Source organism: Hyperolius riggenbachi, chromosome 5, assembly GCF_040937935.1.
Source record: "Hyperolius riggenbachi isolate aHypRig1 chromosome 5, aHypRig1.pri, whole genome shotgun sequence".
Classification (NCBI taxonomy): Eukaryota; Metazoa; Chordata; class Amphibia; order Anura; family Hyperoliidae; genus Hyperolius; species Hyperolius riggenbachi.
In genome coordinates, this window is record NC_090650.1 from 298,932,789 (window position 1) to 298,942,140 (window position 9,352).

The 9,352-nt window shown below is 45.3% G+C and overlaps 1 protein-coding gene across 11 annotated transcripts in view; it reads right to left on the minus strand.

Annotated features, from left to right (window-relative positions):
• LOC137518793 (uncharacterized) overlaps positions 1-8,373 on the minus strand; it is a 154,385-nt gene extending 146,012 nt beyond the window's left edge. For 10 of the 11 annotated variants that reach the window (XM_068237100.1, XM_068237099.1, XM_068237094.1 and 7 more), the window contains exon 1: positions 7,682-7,878. The gene's annotated coding sequence lies outside the window, so the exon portion shown is untranslated. Of the gene's footprint in view, positions 1-7,681; positions 7,879-8,232 lie in introns of those variants that run through there. The other variant, XM_068237095.1, reaches the window with a different exon arrangement.
• Between the last annotated feature and the right edge of the window lie 979 nt (positions 8,374-9,352).

The window sequence follows — 9,352 nt, forward strand, 5'->3', positions numbered from 1 at the left end:
TAATCAATACCAGTTGCCTGGCAGCCCTGCTGGTCTATTTCTCTGCAGTAGTATCTGAATAACACCAGAAACAAGAATGCAGCTAGTCTTGTCAGATCTGACTTTAACCACTTCACCCCCCCAGTGCTAAATTTCTCCGTCCCTCTGCGCACCGCTTCACCCCCAGGGACGGAGAAAGGCGCACTTGTTTGTTTACTGGCTGGGAGTGGGCGGGGAACTCTCGCGCACACTCCAGCCAGCCCGCACAGCAGGTTACTAATTGGATGTTAGGAACAAGCGTTCCTAAATCCAATTAGCCTCGCCGATTGCGAGTAGAATGAAGACGGCTTCAAACAAATGCCGTCTTCATTCAAAACAATGCAAGGTAAACAAACTTGCAGCCCGCGATCGCGCGCCCCCGCGACCCGCGCGCGCACACACCCCGGCTCTGCAGTACAATGATTGGTTATGGGGACTCTCCAGTCCCCAATAACCAATCATAGTACATCAGTACAGTAATGGAAGCAGCGCTGAAAGGGAAAAATCGCGCTGGTGTTTCAGGGGTAAAACCCCTCAGTTGTGAAATGGTTAAAGTCTGAAACACCTGATCTGCTGCATGCTTGTTCAGGGGCTATGGCTAATAGTATTAGAGGCAGAGGATCAGCAGTGCTGCCAGGCAACTGTTTTTGATTAAAAGGAAATAAATATGGCAGCCTCCGTATACCTCTTACTTCAGTTCCCCTTTAAAGACTCACGCTCTCCCGTCACTAATGCTCACTTGCTCTGCTATCGCTATGACTGCAGAGCTCTGTGAGCTGGTCAGGGGCCTATTTCATTGGCTCCTGACCCCTGTGATCACTGCCTTTGATCAATGTGAGCCAATTGACTCACAGTGATAACGGAGTCAGGAGCCAATGAAATCAGCTCCTGACTGGCTCATGGAGCTCTGCTGCCATAGCAACAGCAGGATGAGTGAGCTGAAGTGGCGGGAGAGCAGTATGATTGGTGGTAGCGTGCAGCGGGGAGGTTGAAATCTATGCCCTGGCAGGGATCACAGCTCCCAAACAGAGAATACATTTTAACTAGCGCGGTCTGGAAGCTGTTTAGAAACTATTAAATGAATAATAAACATATAAATAAATTGATATAATGGTCGGTGGTGGAGCTGATTATGGAGGAGTTAGGAAGTGATACTCCAAGCTCCTGGCTCAGTGTGGTGTTGCGAAGTGCTACCTTAAGTGACAGCAACATAAAAAAACCAATGAAGTAATATACTGTACAGTGCATGTTACTCTTTCCCTGTACGTGGGTGGCCAGGGTGCATCAGGCATCGTATCGAAGGAGCGTAGTGGAGAGAGCACAAGACGAGCGATCCACCATTCAAATCAGGGTGCGCTCCTCCAGTCGTCACAGCTCCACTGAGTCACCGCCTTTAATGTCCGTGCATGCAGGAATACCCCTGGCCACTTGAACAGGATCGCAGCAGTGACGTCAGGGCCGGGGTTTCCTAATTAGACTGTGTGAGGCTCACGCTGTGTTCCAAGATGCCACTAGAGGGCGTCATAAAGATGAGACAGCATGAGCATCACATAGGCTGAAAAGGAAACTCCGGCGCTGACGTCAATGCTGCGATCCTGTTCAAGTGGCCGGGGGCATTCCTGCACGCATGGACATTAATGGCGGTGACGAATGGAGGAGCGTGCACTAATTTGAATGGTGGAGCGCTCGTCCTGCGCTCTCTCTCCTCTATGCTCCTCTGATACGATGCCTGATATACCCTGGCCACCCATGTGCAGGGAAAGAGGGACCCGGGAGCCTGATCATCTTCAGAAGTGTGCCATATCTGATTCTGCAGGTGCCGATCCTGCACTCTGGCTGCTCACTCGGGGGCAGAAGACTACTTCATGCAGGCAGCCACTGCTACTCACTTCACTCCACTCTGCAAGCATGGGGGGTGGCATCTACTGCACCTGGCTGCCTAATACAGGGGGCACATCTGGCTAAGGAGGGGGGGTGCTAAATATAGTGGGCACATATGACTATGGTGGGGATGCCTAATAGAGGGGGCAGAGCTGGCTAAAAGAGGGGGATTCCAGTTATAGGGGGCACAGCTGGCTATTTATACTGAGTAAGGGTGATGCTTCATACTAAATGCACACCTTGCTATTTATACTATGGAGGGGGCTATAGTGGGATGGGGGCTTATACCCGCGTCAATAACTTTTTCTTGGTTATTGAAAGAAAGGTGGGTACCACGGCTTATACACAGGTCAGCTTATACGCGAGTATATACGGTATGAATCTATTTGTACTTGTATTGCTGGATGTCATGACTGTATAGTGTCTTGAACTTCCCATGTATATATGTTCCCCATATGTGGTTTATATTATGTACAGCGCTATGGAAGACGTTGGCACTATATAAATAAAATAATAATAATAATAATAATAGGAATGCATAAACACCAAAAGTCAGCACTTTGCCAATGACATCGTACGTTTTACACGACAGACTTGAATTTCTCATGCACACGTTGCTTCTTTTCCAAGAGCCCTCTGTCTCAATGTGTGGCCTGTCATGTGTGGTACTATAGAATAAGGGAAAAGTTATACCCATAAAGTGTATGTGCAGGAGCTGAAGCTCTATTTTTTGTTTTTTTTTTGCAACATTTAGTTATTTTTCCCATGCAAGTGAAGTGCCACATAATTATATTTTTTCCGGCCCCTCTGGTATTCTGTATCTTGCAATAGTGGAAAGTGGGCATGCACATGCGTCATATGCAGGGGCGTAACTAGACATCACTGGGCCCCCCTGTGAAACTTTGGATGCCCGCCCCCCACCTCCCTCACTTTCTGCACAGGAAAACTTAGGAGCAATGTGTTTTCCCCATGCAGATAAAAACACCTAGACTACCCCCAGATCTACTTACACAGGGCTTCCTCCAGCCCCTTGCAGCTGACAAGTCCCTCGTTGCAGCTCTGCACCCAGTACATACATACACACACAGCCATATTATTTTACTACATGAGAGCACATGCTATATGGAGGAACAACAATGACATGCTAAACATAAGATATAGTATTTACTGTTTGGCAAAACATTCTGAATGTCACTGATTGATGCTGTCATTAGGGGATCTTGGGACTCAGTATGAGATAACAAGTTCTCAATGAGTCAGAGACAGTCAGTCAGACATCAATCTTACCCACTCCATTGTGTTGTAAAAGTAATCAGACACCATAAGCCTTTGTGTAATAAGAATCTAGGAATCTCTTTGGAGTGATTGCTAAGGTAAAGCCTACAACTTAAAAAAAAAAAATGTGACTCCTTTGTTTGTAAGGTTGTACATGAAGTCATCAGAACTTTGCAGCAGTGAGAGACAGATGTTATTTACGAACCCTAGGGAGCAGGGACAGTGTACAAATTCCACAGTGTGTATGATTCCTTATCTTTGTGGTGGACACATGCAGTCAATATAACAATGTTGTGAGAGCAGATTACGCTTTTCTCTCCATGCCCTTAGATGTCAGTCTCTTAAACTTTTCCCCCCACGGGCCCCCTGTGGCTTCTGGGCCCCCCAGCGGAGGCATACCTTGTAGGGTCTATTGTTACGCCCCTGGTCATATGTAAATAAATATAAATACATTAGTCAGAGACCCATGAGCCGTGGTCGGTGGGCGGGCTTGGTAGCCACTTGTAGCCTGCTTGCTATCTGCATTACCTCAAAAGCACCAGCTGGTGAAACCTATGCTTCCTATGTCAACTGCTGCCTGATTACTTAGGGAATTGCCTGTCATCTGTGACTTGCTTGTGCATGGCTGCAACGCCACAGTATCATTCATGTTGCACAAAAATGTAGACAGAGGAGCACACTATCAGTACTGTACCTGCATTAACCACCCTGGCGGTTTGATTTTTTGCGTTGCTCGGCCATGGGTGGGTTTTTTTCACCTAATTTTTTATCATGTAGCTAGCCTAGCGCTAGCTACATGATTCCCCCATCCCTGCGCTATCCCTCCCACCCCTCCGATCGCCGCTGCATGATGCTATCGCGACTACATGGAGAAAAATCTCTGAGGAATCCCATGAACTTTAAGGCAGTTCTGCAGGTCAAAGGGGTTCAACTTAAAGATACTCTGAAGTCTCTTAAAAATCCTTTTTATTACAAAATCCTGTTTAACATGTTAGCCCTACCTAAACCGCCACATTCCCGCCACTGTAATCTAACTAAATCCCCCAAACTCCCCGGGGGGCAATCCGGGCAGCGCTTCCGTGAGAGGCAGAGCTATGAGCTGCAGCTCTGCCTCTCAGCGCGTCTGTCAGCCCGGATCGCCGCCTCTTACCCGCCCCTCTCAGTCTCCCTTCACTGAGAGGGGTGGGGGAGAGGCGGAGATACGCGGCTGATTGACGTGTAAAGAGGCAGAGCTGCGGCTCATAGCTCTGCCTCCAACAGCAGCAAAATACACGACCAAAAAAGTTGTGGATTTTGCGGGGGTGAGGGAGGGGGGAGTGTTAGAGGGGATTTAGATAGATTTCAGTGGCAGGGATGCAGCGGTTTAGGTAGGGCTAACATGTTAAACAGGATTTTGTAATAAAAAGAGGATTTTTAAGAGACTTCAGAGTCTCTTTAATACTAGCAAGACATACCTAGGAAAATATATAAATTTTTCGGTCATTGTGTTTTTTTTTTTAATTTATGTATTAGCATATAATTTAGTAATCATGAATCCCCAAAATGGCAAATACAGCAACAATAACCCCAAAATATCAAATGCAGTGATTATACCCATCAAATAATAAATACAACAGCCATTACCCCACACAGGAAATGCAGTAAACCTTACCCCACATATGAAATGCAGCAAACTATCCGACAAATGAAATGCAGCAAAATTTACCCTACTTATGAAACTCAGCAACTGTTACCCCACATATGAAATGCTGCAAAAAAATACTTCACATGAAATCCAGCAAACATCCAAAATAGGAAATCCAGCAAACATTATCCCAATGATATCAAGCAACCATTACCCAAACAAGAAATGCAGCAAACATTACATCACATAATATAGAAATACAGCATAGGTTACATCTTCCCATATGAAGTGCATTTTACATTACCCTACACAAGAAATTAAGCAAACATTACGCCACATAAGAAATACAGAAAAACGCATATAATAACCCCCATATGAAATGCAACAAATGCCACCCCATACACATATAACATGCAGCAAAAGCCTGCATATGAGATGCAGCAAACTTTACCATACACATGAAATGCAGCAAATGTTACCCCACTCCCACCCCATGTATGAAATGCAGTTAATACTAGGGGAGAATGAGGAAAGAGAGGGGGCTATTTGAGGATGGTTCCGGGGCAGAGTGAGGGTAGAGAGAGACTTAAATTGGCCACACATACCTTGGTTCTCATTCTGATCCAATCTGTTGGAAATCTATAGGGCAACAAGCCACATTGATGATAATTTTGATTGATTTGAGGCAAAAGTCAGTCAAACGTTTCGGGTGATCTGACGTGGCAGTGGAGCTGCAGCAGATTGATGGCTCATAGCAATGCATTGTTCCAAAATCTTATGAAAATCTGTGTGCAGTGTATAGATCAGGCTTCCTCAACCAGAGTTTCCTGGAACCCCCGGGTTCCTTGAATACTCTGCAGGGGTTCCCTGGCATTTCCCCCCATCGTGGGGGAAGTATAATAGAGCACATTATAATAGGGGGTACGGTAAAAAGAAGCACTAAACTGGAGGTCAAAATAATAATGAGCACATTAATAAAAAGCATAATAATATAATAGGGGGTAGTGAAATAAACAGCCACACCTACTTTTAAAGACCATGCCTCCTACAAAATAAATTCAGGGGTTTCTTCGGGATCCACAAATTATTTGCAGGGGTTCCCTGAGATCCAAAAATTATTTGCAGGGGTTCCCTGAGATCCAAAAATTATTTGCAGGGGGCCTCCAGGGTAAAAAGGTTGAGAATGGCTGGTATCGATGGATTCGATAAGTGAGGGATCAATCTGTTTGCCACATTGATTGGCAATCTAAGTGTGTATGAACAGTTTAAGGGATGGAACCCACTAGAGCGATTTTTTGAGCATTTAGGAAGCGATTCAAAATGCTAGCGATTTCTTTAAACGCTCAGCTAATGTTAATGGACGGGCCAAATTCTACTGGAGCGATTGCGATTAGCAAAATCGCAAATGCAGAACATGCAGCATTTTTGAGCGTTAGCGTTTCTGCAATGTAAAGTATATAAATGCTGGCATAATCGTTCATGAATCACTATACAGAGTGATTTGCTAGCGTTTTTAAAGTACTGCACACTGTAAAAAATTAATTGAAAGGACCAATCAGAATAAAAAAATGCTAATCACAAACCGCTACACAATCGCTGGCAAAACACACTTTAAAATCGCTACCAAAATCAACCAGAAAAACGATCATGAAATCGCTTACAAAACGCTCATTAAAAACGCTAGCGATTGCAATTAGCGATATCGTTTTGTAGTGGGTTCCAGGCCTAACACAGGTTTTCACAGAAGAGCTACTCCCATTACTGTGAGTGCTGGAGAGTGGGTGTGGTGAATGGGGCTAAGGGCCCGTTTCCACTTGTGCGGTGCGAATCACCGCGGTAAAAATTTGCATGCGCTGCGAATATCGCATGCAGGTGTATGCGAATTTTTATGCGAATTCGAATGGATGACGATGTATGCAGATTTATCCATGGCAGTGCCTGTGCGCTTTTCCATTGATTCCATGCGAATTAGCATGCAAATTTGCATACCAAAACCGCATGCAAATTCCCTATTTAATACATTGTATGCGATTCACATAGCGGTATGCAAATTCTGATGGCTCTGCCGTGCAGATTTTTTCTGCACAGAAAACGCGAAGGAATCCTGACAAGTGGAAACAGTCCCATCCACTTGTATTGGCTATGCGAATTCGAATTTGCGATAGTGGAAATGGGCGCTGAGGGTTAGGAAAGGAGAGCAGAGGCTGATGTAGGGCATTGGGAGAAGCCATACACTTATAGATTGCCTCCCAATGTGGCAAAACGATAGATTCCTCTCTGGAACAGTTTCATTAATTTCTACCACACACTGCACATCGCTTTTCAATTAAGTCTGCTGATCTACCACCGCTCCTGCCCTGCCCCCAATTGACCTAGATCTTCCACCATTTGATTGTTCGAGTTTCGTTCAATTGTGAACAAATTGATAAAGTATCAATTGATGAAATATTGTCACGGAGTATATTCCCAGAAGAACGACTGAATCTGCCAGAAATACATTTATTTTCCCCAGCAGATTCGGTCACTTTTAGATTGACGTCCCAAAATGACAGCTAAATTGTAATTTTGATTGATTTCCAGACCAAATTGATCAAACATAGATTGTTTAAGATGGAGAGATCTTGCTAGAAGGGGGGGGGGGGGGGGAGCTGAGTGCACAGCAGTAGATTAGAGGCCGATCGACAGACCCCTGCCAAGTCTTCACTGGGCACCAGCAGAGTGTTGGCATCCTGTCTGGCAGCACACATGCTAGTCGGTCCTACAGTTTTTATAGATCTTTAATAGAATTCAATGTTAAATCTATGAAGAAAAAAAACTACACTATTCATGTGACAGTAACAGATCTCCCTCTGATGATCAGATTTAGATCAGAGAGGGAAGTACCTGCTGTTGGTCGGTGGGAGAGGTCACTGCTGCTCCCACACAGGTAAGGACCCATGCTTGCTAACACTTGGGCTTCTCTGGAACCTGTGCCCGGTTTCCCTGTCAGCAGGACAGTCTCTCCACTAGGTATCCAATCTACCGTCAGAGCTTCATTCTGATGGGAGGCGGGACTTCACGCAGATGGCGGAAGCCACGCCCCGGCCCCGCCCCTTCTGTCACGGAGCCTTGCATCACGTGAGCACAAGGCTATATACACGCAGGGGACGAGGCTGCGGCATCAGACAGCGGCGGACATTTGAAGAGGGAGGAGCTAGAGAAGAGAAGGAGGAGTCGCGCATCGCTTGGCAGCAGAGCAGAGGCCTATCTACACGCTAGAGACAAGTGGGAGGAGCAGCTCTGGCGACATAGAAGAGAGGGAGGATCTGAGAGTGGCATTAGTGAGGACTACAGGCACAGGCCGAGGCTGCAGCGGGAGAAAGCTGAGGGAGGAGCCTCTCTGGCGTCAGAGAAGAGGAGGGTCCCAGTATAACATTAGAGCCCTAAACACACACCCAGTGTTGAAATCACTAGCACCCCCTCCCTCGTGAGGCCAGCTCGAGCGAGGAGAGCTAAGATCCGCGCTTCGCTTCACGTGACTACAGACTACGGCTGAAGCTCCGCCTATATTCCCCTAACTCCGCCCATTCGACCGTCCGTGGCCAGCGGGGAAACAACTCTATCCCTGCTATCACCCCTCATGAACCAGCCAGTGCAGTAAAGAGGCAGAGCTGCGGCTCATAGCTCTGCCTCCAACAGCAGCAAAATACACGACCAAAAAAGTTGTGGATTTTGCGGGGGTGAGGGAGGGGGGAGTGTTAGAGGGGATTTAGATAGATTTCAGTGGCAGGGATGCAGCGGTTTAGGTAGGGCTAACATGTTAAACAGGATTTTGTAATAAAAAGAGGATTTTTAAGAGACTTCAGAGTCTCTTTAATACTAGCAAGACATACCTAGGAAAATATATAAATTTTTCGGTCATTGTGTTTTTTTTTTTAATTTATGTATTAGCATATAATTTAGTAATCATGAATCCCCAAAATGGCAAATACAGCAACAATAACCCCAAAATATCAAATGCAGTGATTATACCCATCAAATAATAAATACAACAGCCATTACCCCACACAGGAAATGCAGTAAACCTTACCCCACATATGAAATGCAGCAAACTATCCGACAAATGAAATGCAGCAAAATTTACCCTACTTATGAAACTCAGCAACTGTTACCCCACATATGAAATGCTGCAAAAAAATACTTCACATGAAATCCAGCAAACATCCAAAATAGGAAATCCAGCAAACATTATCCCAATGATATCAAGCAACCATTACCCAAACAAGAAATGCAGCAAACATTACATCACATAATATAGAAATACAGCATAGGTTACATCTTCCCATATGAAGTGCATTTTACATTACCCTACACAAGAAATTAAGCAAACATTACGCCACATAAGAAATACAGAAAAACGCATATAATAACCCCCATATGAAATGCAACAAATGCCACCCCATACACATATAACATGCAGCAAAAGCCTGCATATGAGATGCAGCAAACTTTACCATACACATGAAATGCAGCAAATGTTACCCCACTCCCACCCCATGTATGAAATGCAGTTAA